The sequence below is a fragment of the Hordeum vulgare genome, chromosome 1H (genome assembly GCF_904849725.1).
Source record: "Hordeum vulgare subsp. vulgare chromosome 1H, MorexV3_pseudomolecules_assembly, whole genome shotgun sequence".
NCBI lineage: Eukaryota > Viridiplantae > Streptophyta > Magnoliopsida > Poales > Poaceae > Hordeum > Hordeum vulgare.
The window spans coordinates 292,032,635-292,048,515 of record NC_058518.1 but is presented as its reverse complement, the minus strand read 5'-3'; positions in this window follow the sequence as shown (position 1 = coordinate 292,048,515).

Sequence of the window (15,881 nt, the reverse complement as noted above, 5' to 3'; positions counted from 1 at the left end):
GACTATGAACTATTCACTTGTCATTGAACCATTTGATGTCTGGGGATTTGATTATATGGGACCCTTCCCGAGTTCCAATGGGTACACTCACATCTTAGTTGCTGTGGATTACGTTACTAAGTGGGTAGAAGCTATCCCCACTAAAAATGTTGATCACCACACCTCTATTAAGATGCTTAAATAAGTCATACTCCCAAGATTTGGAGTCCCTAGATACTTGATGACTGATGGCGGTTCACACTTCATTCATGGTGTTTTCCGCAAGATGCTAGCTAAGTATGATGTCAACCATAGAGTTGCATCTCCTTATCATCCTCGGTCTAGTGGTCAAGTGGAGTTGAGTAATAGGGAGATCAAGTTGATCCTACAAAAGACCGTCAATAGATCTCGAAAGAACTAGTATAGCAAACTTGACGATGCACTATGGGCTTATAGGACTGCTTATAAGAATCCCATTGGCATGTCACTGTATAAAATGGTTTACGGTAAGGCCTGTCATTTACCTCTTGAGCTGGAACACAAAGCTTATTGGGCAATCAAAGAGCTCAACTTTGATTTCAAACTTGCCGCTGAGAAGCGATTGTTTGATATCAGCTCGTTAGATGAATGGAGAGCCCATGCATATGAGAATGCCAGGTTGTTCAAGGAAAAGGTTAAGAGATGGCACGACAGACGAATACAGAAACAAGAGTTCAATGTAGGTGATTATGTCTTGCTATACAATTCTCGTTTGAGATTCTTTGCACGCCAGCTTCTCTCTAAATGGGAAGGTCCCTATGTTGTCGAGGAAGTATATCGTTCCGGTGCCATCAAAATCAATAACACGGAAGGAAATTTTCCTAGAGTGGTAAATGGGCAAAGAATCAAGCAATACATCTCTGGTACTCCCATAAATGTTGAGACCAATATCAGCAATGTCATAACTCCACAGGAGTACATAAGGGATGTTTATCAGCCTATTTCAGACCTTGAAAACGAAGATGTATCTGTTTCGGCAAGAAATTGGACTCCGATACTTTTCCAATAGGAAATTTCCTCAGTTTTGGAATTTTTGGAAAATTAGAAAAACAAAAAGCAGTCCGGAGAGCAAACGAGGAAGCCACAAGGGCCCACTCCGCCACCACCCCCCTGGTGGCGGTGGGCAAGCTTGTGGGAACCTCGTGTGCCTCCCGGACTCCGTTTTCTTGCGGAGGACTCCTTCTGTCCCAGAAGAAATCAATATATAGTCGCCCGAAGTTTTTGATCTCCGTATCACGCAGTTTTCCTTTGTTTTTGTTTCGAGCCTGTTTCTGACGCAGATCTAGGTCAAGATGTCTTCTCAAGATTCAGAGGGACAGAGCTATGTGGTTGACTACCTTGCTAACCCCAAGGTCTATGGGGACTTGGAACCATATGGCTGGACCACTAATGAGGAAGAGGACTATGAGCCCAAAGGGAAGGAGCAAACGAGTTCCGATGAAGAGGAGGAGGTCCTCTACCTCAACCTGCAAACACCCATGTGGAGTTCAAGAAGTCAAGCCTCCCTGACCATAGGAAGAAGCCTAGGACCTTGTTTATCCCTTCTCGTTTCTTGCACGAGAGTAAGCAGGAGCTTTCCACAGAGTTTTGAAACTTGAGGAGGAAAATGACAATCTAAGGGAGCAAAACTTTTTGCTCAAGTGGAAATTAGACAAGCTCAAGACTACTCCGACAACAACACCACCATCACCACCAAAGGAAGACATCTAAGCATTGGTATGGGCAATCCCCTTGGCTTCTGCCAAGCTTGGGGGAGTTGCCCTGGTATCGTATCACCTTTATATCTTTTGCTTTTACCTTTGTTTTAGTTCTTTCCTTTTTAGTTTTTATTTCTACTTTTAGAGGAATAAGTCTTTAGTTTTTAGTTTGAGTCTTATGCTTTTGTCTCTCCCCCGTTGTATTCGAGCTTACGAGCTATACAATAAAGAGTGTCTTAGTCAAAGGGCTTTGCTTTATGCCATGATCAAAAGTATGAAAGAATGATAGCATGAAAGATCATGAGACGATCTTATGGATAGTGATAACTTCACTTATGACACGTATGATGATTGAAACTTGTTGAGAATAAATCAACATAGACCTTAGTCATTGCTGCAATTAATAAGAAGTAATAAGGAAAGTGAGGTTCACATATAAATATATCATCTTAGACACTTTTTATAATTGTGAGCACTCACCAAACTATTACATGCCTAGGAGTAGATGTTGGACAAGGAAGACAACATAATGAATTGTGTTTGCTTGGTTCCAAACAATGTTATATGATTAGAGATCCCTTGGCATGTGACTATTGCTTCCACCTCATATTAGCCAAAACTCCTGCACACTGAATTTTCATGCTTCAAAGTCTTCAGAATGATTTTCTTCAGGACACACTGAATTCCTCAATTTCAATATCTTCATGAGGAATATCAATTTCATCGCAAATTCTTCGCGATTCAAATCTTCAGCTTCAGACCAATTTCTTCAACCGAAGATATACATTTTTAGGGGTCGATATTCATCGAATATTTCAAATTCCTCAGTGACTTATAGATCTTGTGTACACTCATGAACACATTAGATACTTAACCTATAAGTCTTCAAACCACCAAAATCACTAAGGGGCACTAGATGCACTTCCAATCTCCCCCTTTTTGGTGGTTGATGACAATTAGGTTAAGTCTTCAACAGGGATAAAAATATGAAGTGTAAATACTCATTTGAGGAATTTGAAAACAAGATTCAGAGAGACTCCCCCTGAAGATGTGCATATCTTGAGGATTTTTCTTTTCACAGCAAATGCGCATTGATGATTTATATCATGGAGATCTCCCCCTGAGTCTTGTAAATCATGCATACATATGACATATAGTATGAAGAAATTGAAGATGCATGATGACAAATGGTATCTGACAAATTCCAGCATGCGTGCATTAAAATTTTGAGGAATAAGCATGCGAAGAAAAACGTTCAAAAGCGTCAGAGTACCATCGGGCTTAAGTTACAACTCATTACATAAACACTTCAGAAGAGCCAAGAGTTTGTAACTTAAATATACTTCATAAGCCCCAAAATATCCCGCTTGAAGACTAACTCTCAAGTTTCTCCCCCTTTGTCATCAAGTGACAAAAAGGGACAAACTGAGGACTAACGCCCGTGAAGACTTCACTCCTTGGCAGTTGATGAAGACAAGTGAGGATTCTTGGGAGTAGTCTTCTTCCTTGGACCGGTGGCAGTGTCTTGTTGTTCTTCATCAGATTCAGCAGTGCGGAATGAAGAAAAAGAATTGTCCTCAAGGTCTGGAACTGGAATTGGCCTGAACTTCTTCTTTGGTGGCCACTGTTGGGGATATTGCTTATTAAGTGACCCGCCCAATATGGGCCGGGTTACTTGTAAGGCGATTCATCCTTTGGGCTATTTGGGCCTCAGCCTGGGCGGTTCAAGGCCGCGGGACGGTTATGATTTATGGAAGGTCTTTGGGTTTTGCAAGACGGTGACTTAGAGACCGCGGTGGTCACGATTTGTAAGGAGGAAGGGACTCTTGTAAACCCTAAAGCCTCGACCTATATATATAAAGGCGAGTCGGAAGAAGGAGGGGAGAGTTAGAAAATCATCGAGTGCTAGGTTAGGCAAGTTACGCCTCCCTTGTAATCGAATCCACATCAATACACACAAAGCAGGACGTAGGCTATTACCTCCTCTCGGGGGGCCGAACCTGGGTAACCCGCCGTGTTCCTCCCGTTTAACCCCTTTGAGTTGCCACCAAGGTGCGATGGTTCCCGTACTAAGTCCTTTCACGAGGATATCTGTCGTGACAAAACCACGACAGTTGGCGCCCACCGAGGGGCCTACGCACGGTGGAGTTGAGTTCTCAAAGGGAGCCTTACCAGGGTTTGGGAGCTATGCGACGGCGCTCATGACTCGGAGCCGCCGCGGGATAACCTACATCGACAACCAACGATGGGGACCTGAAGTGAATTCTCTCGAATCAGGCTACAGGGTCCTCTTCGGCAAGATCAACGTCTTCATCGGCATGATCGGATCATCCGTTCCTGAGCCGAACATCTCCACCAACATCGTCGAGCCGGCCAGGTATGTCCGCCCAGTCATAACACAGCATCTGACTCTCCCGGTCTTTGTGGGATTCGCGCAGGGGTCGGAGGAGCCGGAACACGTGGCGGCTCAAGAGGTCACACCAGTCAACTCCGACGATGAGTCATCCATGGGCGATTCAGATTCCATCCAGTCCCTCCATGGAGACAGTCTCGGAGGCTTGTCGTTGGCCATGGATCCGGAAATCCTTGATCGAACCCGCCGCCAGATCGCCATCTACATGGCCGGGGCAACCCAACCCGCACAGAACCCCACCGGAGGTGATGGGACCGGCGGAACATCCAGAAGTGCGTTTGCAGTCCTGGTGGACTTGGCGGCGGAAATCACGAGGCTAATGTCAACTCCGCTCACGCCAGAGAACCAAGGGGAGATAAACGCAGAGCTGGCAAAGCTGAGGGAGGCGATGGCGAAGGCCCATCAGGATGCTGAGATGGAGTCCGCCAGGATTGAGACTCGACAAGCCCAAATCACGACCGAAAGGATGCGATTGAACACCGACAACTGGCGGCTCGAAAGACAGCAGCGCGCGTCCGACGCCGTCCATCAGCGGAGACACCAGGGTCGCCTGCCCCATGACCTCAACCCGACTCGCCTATTCGACACTCCCCAAACACCCGGGATGGGAGCCGCCCCAGCAGGAGGACCGGGCCGCCCGCCTAACCCGCCGATTCAGCCGACTGAGGGTCAAATTCCTCGTTTCCGTACCCCTCGAGGCCACTTCTCCAACCCGGTGGATAACGTGCTTGCCGCAACTCGCCATCTGGAGTCTCTTCCGATCCACGGCAACACCCCAGCTGAGATTGAAGCAAGGAACGCCATCGAGATGTTGAAAACGGCGGTGGTTCAAAACGCGCAGTTCTCGCACAGCCCTGAGAGATTGCACTCCACCCCTTAGGCGAGCTACACCAGGAGTAGGCCAGAGGATCAGCCAGCCGTAAACAGTGCCCTGCGACACTTCCCGCAGGACAACTCGCCCGAACGGAACCCGCCGGGCAGAGATCCCCCCAACATTCAAGAGGCCCAGACTCCCCTCGCGGGGACCGGAGGGCGAGTTAGGGTGCCCTGCTTGTCCTAGCCCTTCGGAACGAATGAATTCTCAAGGATTTCAAAGGACCAAGAAAGGTGCCTAATTACACACCAGATCTCGAACCAACATCATAGATCGAGGGCTATGAGATCGCCATGGACATGCTCGACGTAAACGAGGCGGTTTGCGCCAGATACTTCACCATGATGCTCGAGGGATCGGCGCGCACTTGGTTGAAAAACTTACCCCCCCCCCCCCAATTCTATCCAGTCCTGGGCCGAGCTGAAAGAGCGTTTCATCAAAAACTTCCGGGGAACCTGTAAACGGCCGATGACGATCGTCGACTTACAACACTGCGTACAACGCCCGGATGAGTCGGCGCACCATTGGTCACGGTGAGTCGCGGAAATTATCCATTCATCAGATGGCATCACGGCAGCGCAAGTTGTGCTTATCCTCGAGCACAACTGCCACCATGAACCGCTGGTCCAGAAATTGGGGCGTCTCAAACGGAAAGTTCAGGATATGGGCGAACTGATGGACACCCTCACTAGGTACGCCGAGGCCGATGATACCAAGGATCCCGGCGAGGATGGTAAGGGTAACTCGCCCAAGAAGGGCGATTCGACCAAAAACCACACCCGCTTCCAAGGCCGCAACCGTCACACAGGGGACCAACGGCAAGCGTAGGCCACAGGAGGAGCCCTCGGATTTGGTTGCCAACACCAATGCCAATGACGACAAAAAGAAGAATCGAGGTTTCAGTGGGAAAAGGCCGCGTAATTACGAAGAGCTACTCAAAGGCCCTTGCCCGCACCACGCCACGGCCGACGGCCCGGCGGGCCACTCTTGGGAGAACTGTTTCGTGATGCGAGAATTCCGGGCCGAGGCAATCAAGAAGAGCCAAATCGAAGATCCGAACCGTCGCTAGGACCAACTCGCCGCGCCCAACCAAAGGCACAACCCCTTCGGCGGTTTTCCCGAACAGGAGGCTCAGGGAGGCCCGCAACCAGGCGGCGGCCAGTACCCGGTGCACCACCAGCGGCGGTACAACCCGCCGGGAGTTTTCCAGCAGCCACCCCCACAGGGGGCTCCACAGGACCAGGATGACAACGGGGGCTTCCGCAACAATCCCAAACAGCTAAGTAATGGGCAGTACCACGTTTTCACCATTAATGCTTGCAGGCGTGATAAAAAGGTAAATCACCGGGCGTACAGCGTAACTGAGCCGGCGATTCCCAGGTATCTCCATTGGTCCGAGCAGACCATAACGTGGAGTAGAGAGGATCACCCGCCAAGAATAGATAACCCGGGTGACCTGGCATTAGTCGTGGCTCCCCAAGTGGGGGATTACACCTTGTCAAAGGTATTAATGGATGGTGGAAGCAGCATTAATATCCTATACTTCGACACCTTTCGGAGGATGAATCTATCGGAAAAAGACTTGATGCCTTCAACCACGGTTTTCCATGGCATTGTCCCGGGCAAGTCGGCTTATCCCATAGGCCGGGTCAGGCTCTCAGTAGCGTTTGGAACTGCGCAGAATTACAGGTCGGAGTCCCTAATCTTCGAGGTGGTCAAACTGAAAAGCCCATACCACGCGCTGTTCGGACGACCGGCTTACGCCCGCTTCATGGCCCGCCCGTGCTACGTCTACCTCAAACTAAAAATGACGGGTCCCAAAGGACCCATCACGATCGATGGAGATAGAAGAATCGCAAAGGAGTGCGAGGAAGAGGACGCGGCTTATGCGGCGGAAGAGCTCAAACACCATCGGGCCAATGTTGACCCGGCAGACATGTCAACACTCAAGAAGCCGACTACAGATTCTGAGTCGCCCCTGAAATTCAAACCGACGAATGATACTAAGACAATCGATTTCGTTCCTGGCGACTCATCCAAGCAGTTCACCATTGGGACGGGTCTGGATCCCAAATAGGAAAGCGCGCTCATCGAATTCATCCGTGAGAATCGGGACATCTTCGCATGGAAGCCCTCTGACATGCCGGGTGTACCGAGAGAATTCGCTGAGCACCATCTTAATATTGACCCAAAATGCAAACCTGTCCAACAATACCTTCGCAGGTTTAACGAGGAGCGACGGAAGGCGATTGGAGAGGAAGTCGCCCGTCTTTTAGCCGCCGGGTTCATCGTGGAAGTCTTTCACCCCAAATGGCTCGCTAACCCGGTGTTAGTACTCAAGAAGAATGGCACTTTCCGTATGTGTATTGACTATACGGACCTCAACAGAGCTTGTCCCAAAGATCCTTTCGCTCTTTCCCGCATCGACCAAATCATTGACTCGGTGGCGGGATGCGAACGATTGTGCTTTTTGGACGCCTATTCAGGTTATCATCAGATCAAAATGGCCGTGGAAGATCAGGAGAAGACGGCCTTCATAACCCCCTTCGGGGCCTTTTGCTATGTGTCCATGCCGTTCGGGCTCAAGAGCGCAGGGGCGACTTATCAGCGCTGCATCCAGAATTGTCTTCATAACCAAATTGGCCGCAACGTCCATGCTTATGTTGACGACATTGTGATCAAGACCCGCCGGGAGGAGACACTTCTGGAAGACCTTAAGGAAACCTTTGATAATTTACGGGTATATCAGATGAAGCTAAATCCTACCAAGTGCGTTTTTGGCATACCTGCGGGAAAACTACTGGGTTTCTTGGTATCAGAGCGCGGCATAGAGGCTAACCCGGACAAAATTGAAGCGGTTACTTCCCTCGGCAAGCCGACGAATGTTAATCAAGTTCAGCGATTGGCGGGTCGCATTGCGGCTCTAAGTCGTTTCGTGAGCCGCCTCGGGGAAAAGGCGATTCCTCTTTATCAATTGTTGAGAAAATCCGACCGATTCGTATGGACAGAGGAGGCAGACGAGGCGCTTCAGGCCTTGAAGCATCAATTGGTTAACCCGCCGGTCCTAGCAGACCCAACTAAAAAGGAGCCTATGCTCCTGTATATTGCCGCGAATTCCAAAGCGGTCAGCGTGGTTGTGGTCGTCGAAAGAAAGGAGGAAGGAAGGGAATACCCGATGCAACGCCCGGTATACTTTATCAGTGAGGTGTTAACTCTTTCCAAACAGCGATACCCACATTGGCAGAAACTGGTCTATGGGGTGTTCATGGCGAGTCGAAAGCTTAAACATTATTTCCAGGAGCACCCGATCACTGTGGTCAGTTCCGCACCCCTCAGTGATGTCATCCAAAATCGGGAGGCAACAGGGGAATCGCCAAATGGGCAATAGAGCTTGGGTCTCATCACATACAATATACCCCCCGCACGTCCATCAAGTCCCAGGCACTAGTTGATTTCGTTAACGATTGGACGGAGCTTCACGCTCCGGAAGATCGGCCTGACCTTACCTATTGGACTATTTACTTTGATGGGTCCAGGCAGTTGGAGGGCTCAGGGGCTGGTGTGGTGTTGATATCCCCTCAAGGAGATAAGTTCTGCTATGTTCTCCGGCTGATGTTCCCCTGCACAAATAATGCGGCGGAATATGAAGCTCTGCTTCACGGTTTGCGACTGGCAAAAGAGATGAACCTAACCCGAGTTAGATGCTTTGGGGATTCAGATTTGGTGGCGAAACAGGTTTCGGGTACCTGGGACTCTCGGGATCCTATGATGGCGGCTTACAGGCGAGCTGTATCTGACGTGGCAGGCTATTTTCATGGGTACCAGGTTGATCATGTTGATCGGCGACTCAACAAAGCAGCTGATGCCCTCTCGCGACTCGGCTCACAGAGAAAACCGGTCCCCCCTAATGTTTTCTTGGATATCTTGCATAAACCGTCTATGACTATACCCACGGAGGAGGAATTGGCGATACCAGATCCCGAGTCGCAGCTTGTGGCGGCTCTCCACGCCACTCCGGATTGGGATCTTCCTTATCTGGCTTATCTCACTCGTGGCGAGTTACCCACCGACGAAGTTTTGGCTCGCCAGATCGTTCGACGTAGCAAATCCCTGGTCATCATTAATGGCGAGTTATATAAACGAAGTGCTTCAGGGGTCTTTCAGCGGTGCGTTTCTTCCGAGGAAGGATGCGTAATCCTAAATGACATTCATTCTGGAGACTGCGGGCATCACGCCGGGTCACGTTCTTCGGTATCAAAAGCTTTTCGACATGGTTTCTTCTGGTTGACGGCTCATGCAGATGCAGAAGATATAGTACGGCGGTGCGAGGGATGCCAACGATATGGGAGACAAGCTCATGTGCCGGCTCAAGAATTGAGGATGATTCCCATTACTTGGCCTTTCGCGGTCTGGGGGCTGGACATGGTCGGTCCCTTTAAAATGTCCTCTAACAAGAAAACTCACTTATTGGTGGCAGTTGATAAGTTCACTAAATGGGTTGAAGCGGAACCTGTTGGAGCTTGCGATGCGGAAACCGCGGTCAAATTTCTGAAAAAGCTAATTTTTCGTTTTGGATATCCGCACAGTATTATCACGGACAATGGTACTAACTTGTCCCAAGGAACGATGCTGGATTTTTGTCGTCGAGAGCATATCCGGCTTGATGTTTCTGCAGTTGCTCACCCGCAGTCCAACGGGCAGGCAGAGCGGGCGAATCAAGAAGTCTTGCGAGGGATTAAACTCGGCTCATGGTTCCCCTGGAAAGAACTCCAGGGTGTTGGGTTGAGGAACTACCTTCGGTATTGTGGAGCATCCGGACCACCCCGAATCGATCCACGGGGTTCACCCCTTTCTTTTTGGTCTATGGAGCAGAAGCTGTCCTTCCTACTGACATAAGACATGATTCTCTTAGAGTCGCCGCATATGTGGAGCAAGATAATGAGTTGGCGCGTCAGGATTCCTTGGATGCCTTGGAAGAGGCGCGTGACTTAGCGGCGGCTCGTTCGGCTATCTATCAGCAAGATCTGCGGCGTTATCATAGTCGCCGGGTTAAGAGTCGGACCTTTCAGGAGGGCGACTTGGTACTTCGTCTGATAAAGGATCGGGCAGGCATGCATAAGCTCTCGCCCCCTTGGGAAGGGCCTTTCGTCGTCAGCAAGAACCTCCGCAATGGCTCTTACTATTTGATGGATCTTCGGCCTGACCGACCGACTACAGAGGCTGAGTCAACTCGCCCCTGGAATATTGCTCATTTGCGGCCTTACTACACTTGAGCTCTTAAAACTCCATGCTTTGTAAGTTTTTTTCAGTTTCATTATGAAGTAATAAAATATTCTCCGACTTGGGAGCTTCTTCTTTAAAAAGAAAGCGATTTGTGTCATCCTGTTGCGACCTTATGAGCCGACAGAACATGCATTTAGGGTGGGTGCATGAGCCTTTTGAATCGCCTCCCCCTGTCGCGACCGTATGAGCCGACGAAACCTGCATTTAGGGTGGGTGCACGAGCTTTTTGACTCGCCTCCCCCTGTCGCGACCGTATGAGCCGACGAAACCTGCATTTAGGGTGGGTGCACGAGCTTTTTGACTCGCCTCCCCCTGTCGTGACCGTATGAGCCGACGAAACCTGCATTTAGGGTGGGTGCACGAGCCTTTTGACTCGCCTCCCCCTGTCGCGACCGTATGAGCCGACGAAACCTGCATTTAGGGTGGGTGCACGAGCTTTTTGACTCGCCTCCCCCTGTCGCAACCGTATGAGCCGACGAAACCTGCATTTAGGGTGGGTGCACGAGCTTTCTGACTCGCCTCCCCCTGTCGTGACCGTATGAGCCGACAAAACCTGCATTTAGGGTGGGTGCACGAGCTTTCTGACTCGCCTCCCCTTGTCGCGATCATATGAGCCGACGAAACCTGCATTTAGGGTGGGTGCACGAGCTTTCTGACTCGCCTCCCCCTGTCGCGACTGTATGAGCCGACGAAACCTGCATTTAGGGTGGGTGCACGAGCTTTCTGACTCGCCTCCCCCTGTCGCGACCGTATGAGCCGACGAAACCTGCATTTAGGGTGGGTGCACGAGCTTTCTAACTCGCCTCCCCCTGTCGCGACCGTATGAGCCGACGAAACCTGCATTTACGGTGGGTGCACGAACTTTCTGACTCGCCTCCCCCTGTCGCGACCGTATGAGCCGACGAAATTACTCTTATTATGATTTAATGTTGAAACTATTCGTAGTTCATTTGTTTTCACAGATGATGTGTTCAAAGTTTAAAACAGGAGGGTGCTAAGATTTGTTTCATCCTTGGCGGATTAAGCATTGTAGGAGATTCTTATAAAGGCGGACCAAATATTTCAAATCGCCTCAAAAAGCGATATAAGGGTTTTTCTTGCAGATGTCATCAAAAAATAGTACTGGCTATTACATGGCTCACAGGCCAAATTCAGGAAAGTCTACTTCGCTAAGTCCTGGCGTGAGCTCTGACCAACTTCGATTTGTAAATCGCCCAAGACCCAATTGCATCTGGCCATAGCAGCAAAATCGTCTTCATCGGTCAAAATTGAGGCCAAGTCTGCTTCCCAGTCGAAGGGATTCTTGGGTCGCCGAGGAATTAGGTTGGTCACCACGAAGGTTGGCGGGCTGACTTTCTTATTCTTACTGTCATAAGCCGCCTGATGCTTCGTTAAATCAAGACTTCAGCGAGTCGAGTTGCAGCCAACCGAGAATCCTTGACAACTTTCTGGTAATCTTCTTCAACGAACTCTGATCCATCGTCTTTAAGCTGAGGGAAGCCAGCGGCTACTTCTTCCAAATTAATCTCCGGGGCATACGCTAAGCAGCGACTCAGGGCCGTTAGGACGCCTTTCCGGGCGGCTGACCGAGTTAACTCGCCAATCTGGGGAGGAAGCGTGGACAGACATCCAAGTACCTTCTTGATGGAAGTAATAGGCTCTTTTGCACCCATTACAGCTTTGACGGTCAACACACTGCCTGTGTATAGTTGCTCTGTCAGCGTATAAATCGCCTTCAGCATCAACACACAGTCTTCTTGCAGGTTGGCGACTCTTGGACCTGGAATTTGATAACCGGTAACTTAACATCAGAAATTTGGCCCAAAGGAGGGGACAAGGTTGGAGATTTAGGTAAGGCTTACCAAAGATGGCTTGCGTCATGTTAGAGATATGACGTTTTAAGCCGGATAACTCCTGTTGAACAGTCGCCAGCTTCGCTTCAGCTTTCTCTGCTCTCTTCAAAGCCGCGTTTTGGTCAGCTTGAGTTTTTTCTAACTCGGCTTTGAGTTTTTCCAGTTCAACCAGAGCCAATTTATATTTATCTTCCGACTGAGTTCGGGCGTCTTGTTGTTCAGCCAAGTTTTTCCTTAAATCGCCCAGCGCCAGTTCGGTCTGAGCAAGGTTTTCCTATTGCAAGTTTAAAATAAAGACAGGTCTCAGAATTATTGCAAAGCAATACCCCTCACACTTGGGGGCTAATGTATAATTTCTCAAGGAAAATTATACAGAAATCAAGACCCGGCTCATCTTTTATTGATGACCCGGCCCTTGGGGGTTCCTGGTCGCGAAGCTTTTTCTAAATTTTTTAAGACCCGGCTCATCTTTTTACTGATGACCCGGCCCTTGGGGGTTACTGGTCGCGAAGCTTTTTCTAAATTTTTTAAGACCCGGTTCATCTTTTTACTGATGACCCGGCCCTTGGGGGTTACTAGGAATAGTATAGGGTATAAAGTTTACCTCATGTTTGTTGTTTAACATCTTTAGCAGATTTTTCTCCATCTCATAGCTCGCTTCCAGGCGACTTGCGAAGCCAGAACAGAGTTCTTTAAACTCCAGATTTGCATAGTCGGAAAGCTTCGCCTTGGAGAGCCCAGACTCGGGGATTGCCTGAGAGGAGGATGCTACGTGTTTGGACAGAATTGTCGCCGCCGGCTTGGAAAAGCCGGAACCAGTAATGACTACAGCATCTGGGTCATCCACTGTCGTCAATACGTTCAGCGATTTAGGGGCATCCGCTGTTCCTTTCGGCGACTCAGGAAGATCCACTTGAATTGTCGGCTCAGCTTGACCCGGATCCTCTTGAGTCGGAGTTGATTTCCTTGGAAGTTCGGAAGTTGCATCAGGGATTGATCCACTGGTTTTCCTTTTTTTGGCTTGTGCCATAACAAAAGGAGATAAGCGTGTTAAGGAATTGAAAAGATCGTTATTCTCAAAAGTCAAGGCAAAAGACTTACCCCGGAACTCGAATCATTGGTGGAAGTGTTGACATCACTGAGTCGCCGGAAGTGGGGGGAGAATTCTGCAGGAATTATACATCAATAATACAGGCGGGTTGCAGATGTAATCCAAAGCAGCACGAACAATGGTTGCTCATATAAAAAAGGTACCTCGCTTGGTTTTCTTTTGTTTGTTGTTGGCAAGCCAGATATCAGATCGCCAGAGTGACTTCGTGTCTTCCGATTTGAGGCGTGTTGTGTTTTCTTCAGTAAGAAATTTGGGTCCAAATGGGCATTTGGATGTGAGAAGGGGACTTTCCCACATATTCGCCGGGCCGGCTTAGGTGGAGAAGGCGATGAATCGGAGGAAACAGAAATTACCTCAACAGAGTCTTCTTGGCTTTCGTTATCTTCATTCTATTACAAGAAGAGCGAGAGATATAAATAAAAGGTCAAAAGTAATAGGTGGCGAGTGAAAAGAGGACGGATTGGTACCTCTGAAAGTGCGTCGCCGACTTGAGATTCGTCGACTTCGGATGGCTCAGCCGCAGCAGATTTACCTTTGCCCTTGTTTTTCTTAGAGGGCGGCTTAGCAGTTTTCATGGCTTGCTTTTTAGGTCTCCTGGACCAGAACTTGTCGCCTTTCTGGAAAGGTATATGGTATGAAGTCATGATGGCAATAAAATAGAAGGAATAAAAATCAAGGTCGGGTCAGCTTTGGTTACCTTGGGCGCCGGGTTAATCTTGCAGAAGGGCTTAAGGCCGATTTGGCCGCACTTTCCTGCGGGCTCGCCGGTCAGCTTTTTGATGATGGCAACAATGTCTTTCTCTGTTAATGCTGTGTGAAAGTAGCATTGGGGATGATCCAGAGTGCCGTCAAATTCACACATTAGACCATCTCGGCAGCTCAGAGGAAGAATCCGCCATTCGACCCAGCAGCGGATCAGGTCAACCCCGGTAAGACCATTGTTCGTCAGGGATCTCAGTTCAGACAATATTGGGATGAACTCCGACTCTTCTTCCTCGGTGAGCTTGTCGGGGAGCTTGAAGTTAACCGGAAGGCGGGTTGGCCTGTAGCCCAGAAGCTTGTTCTCACCAGCAGGGGACGTTTCTTGACAATAAAACCAAGATTCACCCCAGCCCTTGGGATGGCTAGGCATGGTGAGTGAAGGAAACGGACTATCCCTACGGCGCTGGGCGTTGACACCGCCGAGTTCCAAACTGGGGCCGTTGTGGAATTCCGTCTGGCGATTCAGATGGAAAAAGTGCCAGAATAGAGGAACGGAAGGCTCGATCCGCAGATAAGCTTCGCAAAGGACTTGGAACTGGCTCAAGTTGCTTATGGAATTGAGTCCCAAATCCTGGAGTCGGACGTTCATGAAGGTTAAAGCGTCCCTAAGAAATTTGGATCCGGGCGGCTTAAAACCCCGTTCCAAGTGTTCCACAAAGACTACTATTTCCCCTTCTTTGGGGTTGGGGAGATCTTCTCCCAACCCGGTGCGCCATCCAATGACATCTTGAGGATCCAAACAGCCCGCTTTCACGTAATTAGCTAAGACAGCATCATCAACTTTGGTAGGAAGCCAATCGCTCTTGAAAACGGCACCCATGCTACAAATAGGTAGAAGTATGGTATTACATGTCTTGGACGTCTACTATATGAATCGGGATCAGTTCATGTTAACCCGCCAAACTAAGAGGCCGGGTTGGGTTGATATGGCGACTTATGGAAGTAGGGCTATTTCCAAAGGCTATAATATTGTGGATGGTAAAATCTATTCGTTCCGAAGCACTAAGGGAGGGATGAAGGTTACAAACAGTGAATGAGGAATGGATCTGCCGAACAGATATGAAAACCTACGAATATGGCTGAGCATGAACAATGTATTATCAGGTGACGCCCCTCGTTTGGAGAAGACATTGTATTCAGAAATTCGCAAGTACAGCGGATAGTTAAAATTATTCAAGGCACTGGCTACCCTAGCGGCGCTCGGACTAATCGATTCGAGGGAAATGAATGACTATGAGCGGAAAGCTTCAAAGCTACGGCAATGGCGGAAATACAAGCAAGGAATAAACCTGCTCCTAAGAGGGGGAACGAGGGCCTAACCTGATGCTCTCGATCAAAGAAGACCGGCGGTGACGGAGATTGCTGGAGAAGCGCGGGGGTCGACGAACGAAGAGGGCTTCGGCGGCGGCGGAGCTCGGGGCGAGCAACGAGGTTGCCGGTAATGATGCGATGGACAATGACGGCGGACGGATCGACCGAGGTGCTTAGCTTGACGACGGCGACGGCTTTCGGGCGGCACTGAAGCTCCTCGAACGGGGGCGAAAGTTGCGGCCGGCGGCGGAGCCCTCGGGAAGCGATGCGGTCTTTTGCTGCGATAATGGGGGGGACTAACGAGACTGGTAGGTGGCCAGCGCCAGCCCTGTCCCTTCCGCCTATTTATCAGGACGGGCGCAGGAATCGAGGCGCCGTGAGCGGGAACCGTTGGGGAATAAAAGATTCGCCATGATGACATCCAAAAATTTTGGGATAATGATGCACTAAAAGATCCGTTGGGATTATGTTAAATTTCCCAAAGATCGAGGGATAAGGAAGGTGCCGACGGGAAATGGATTGGCAACTCAAAGATTTTTCCGATACCGGGTGGCGAGTT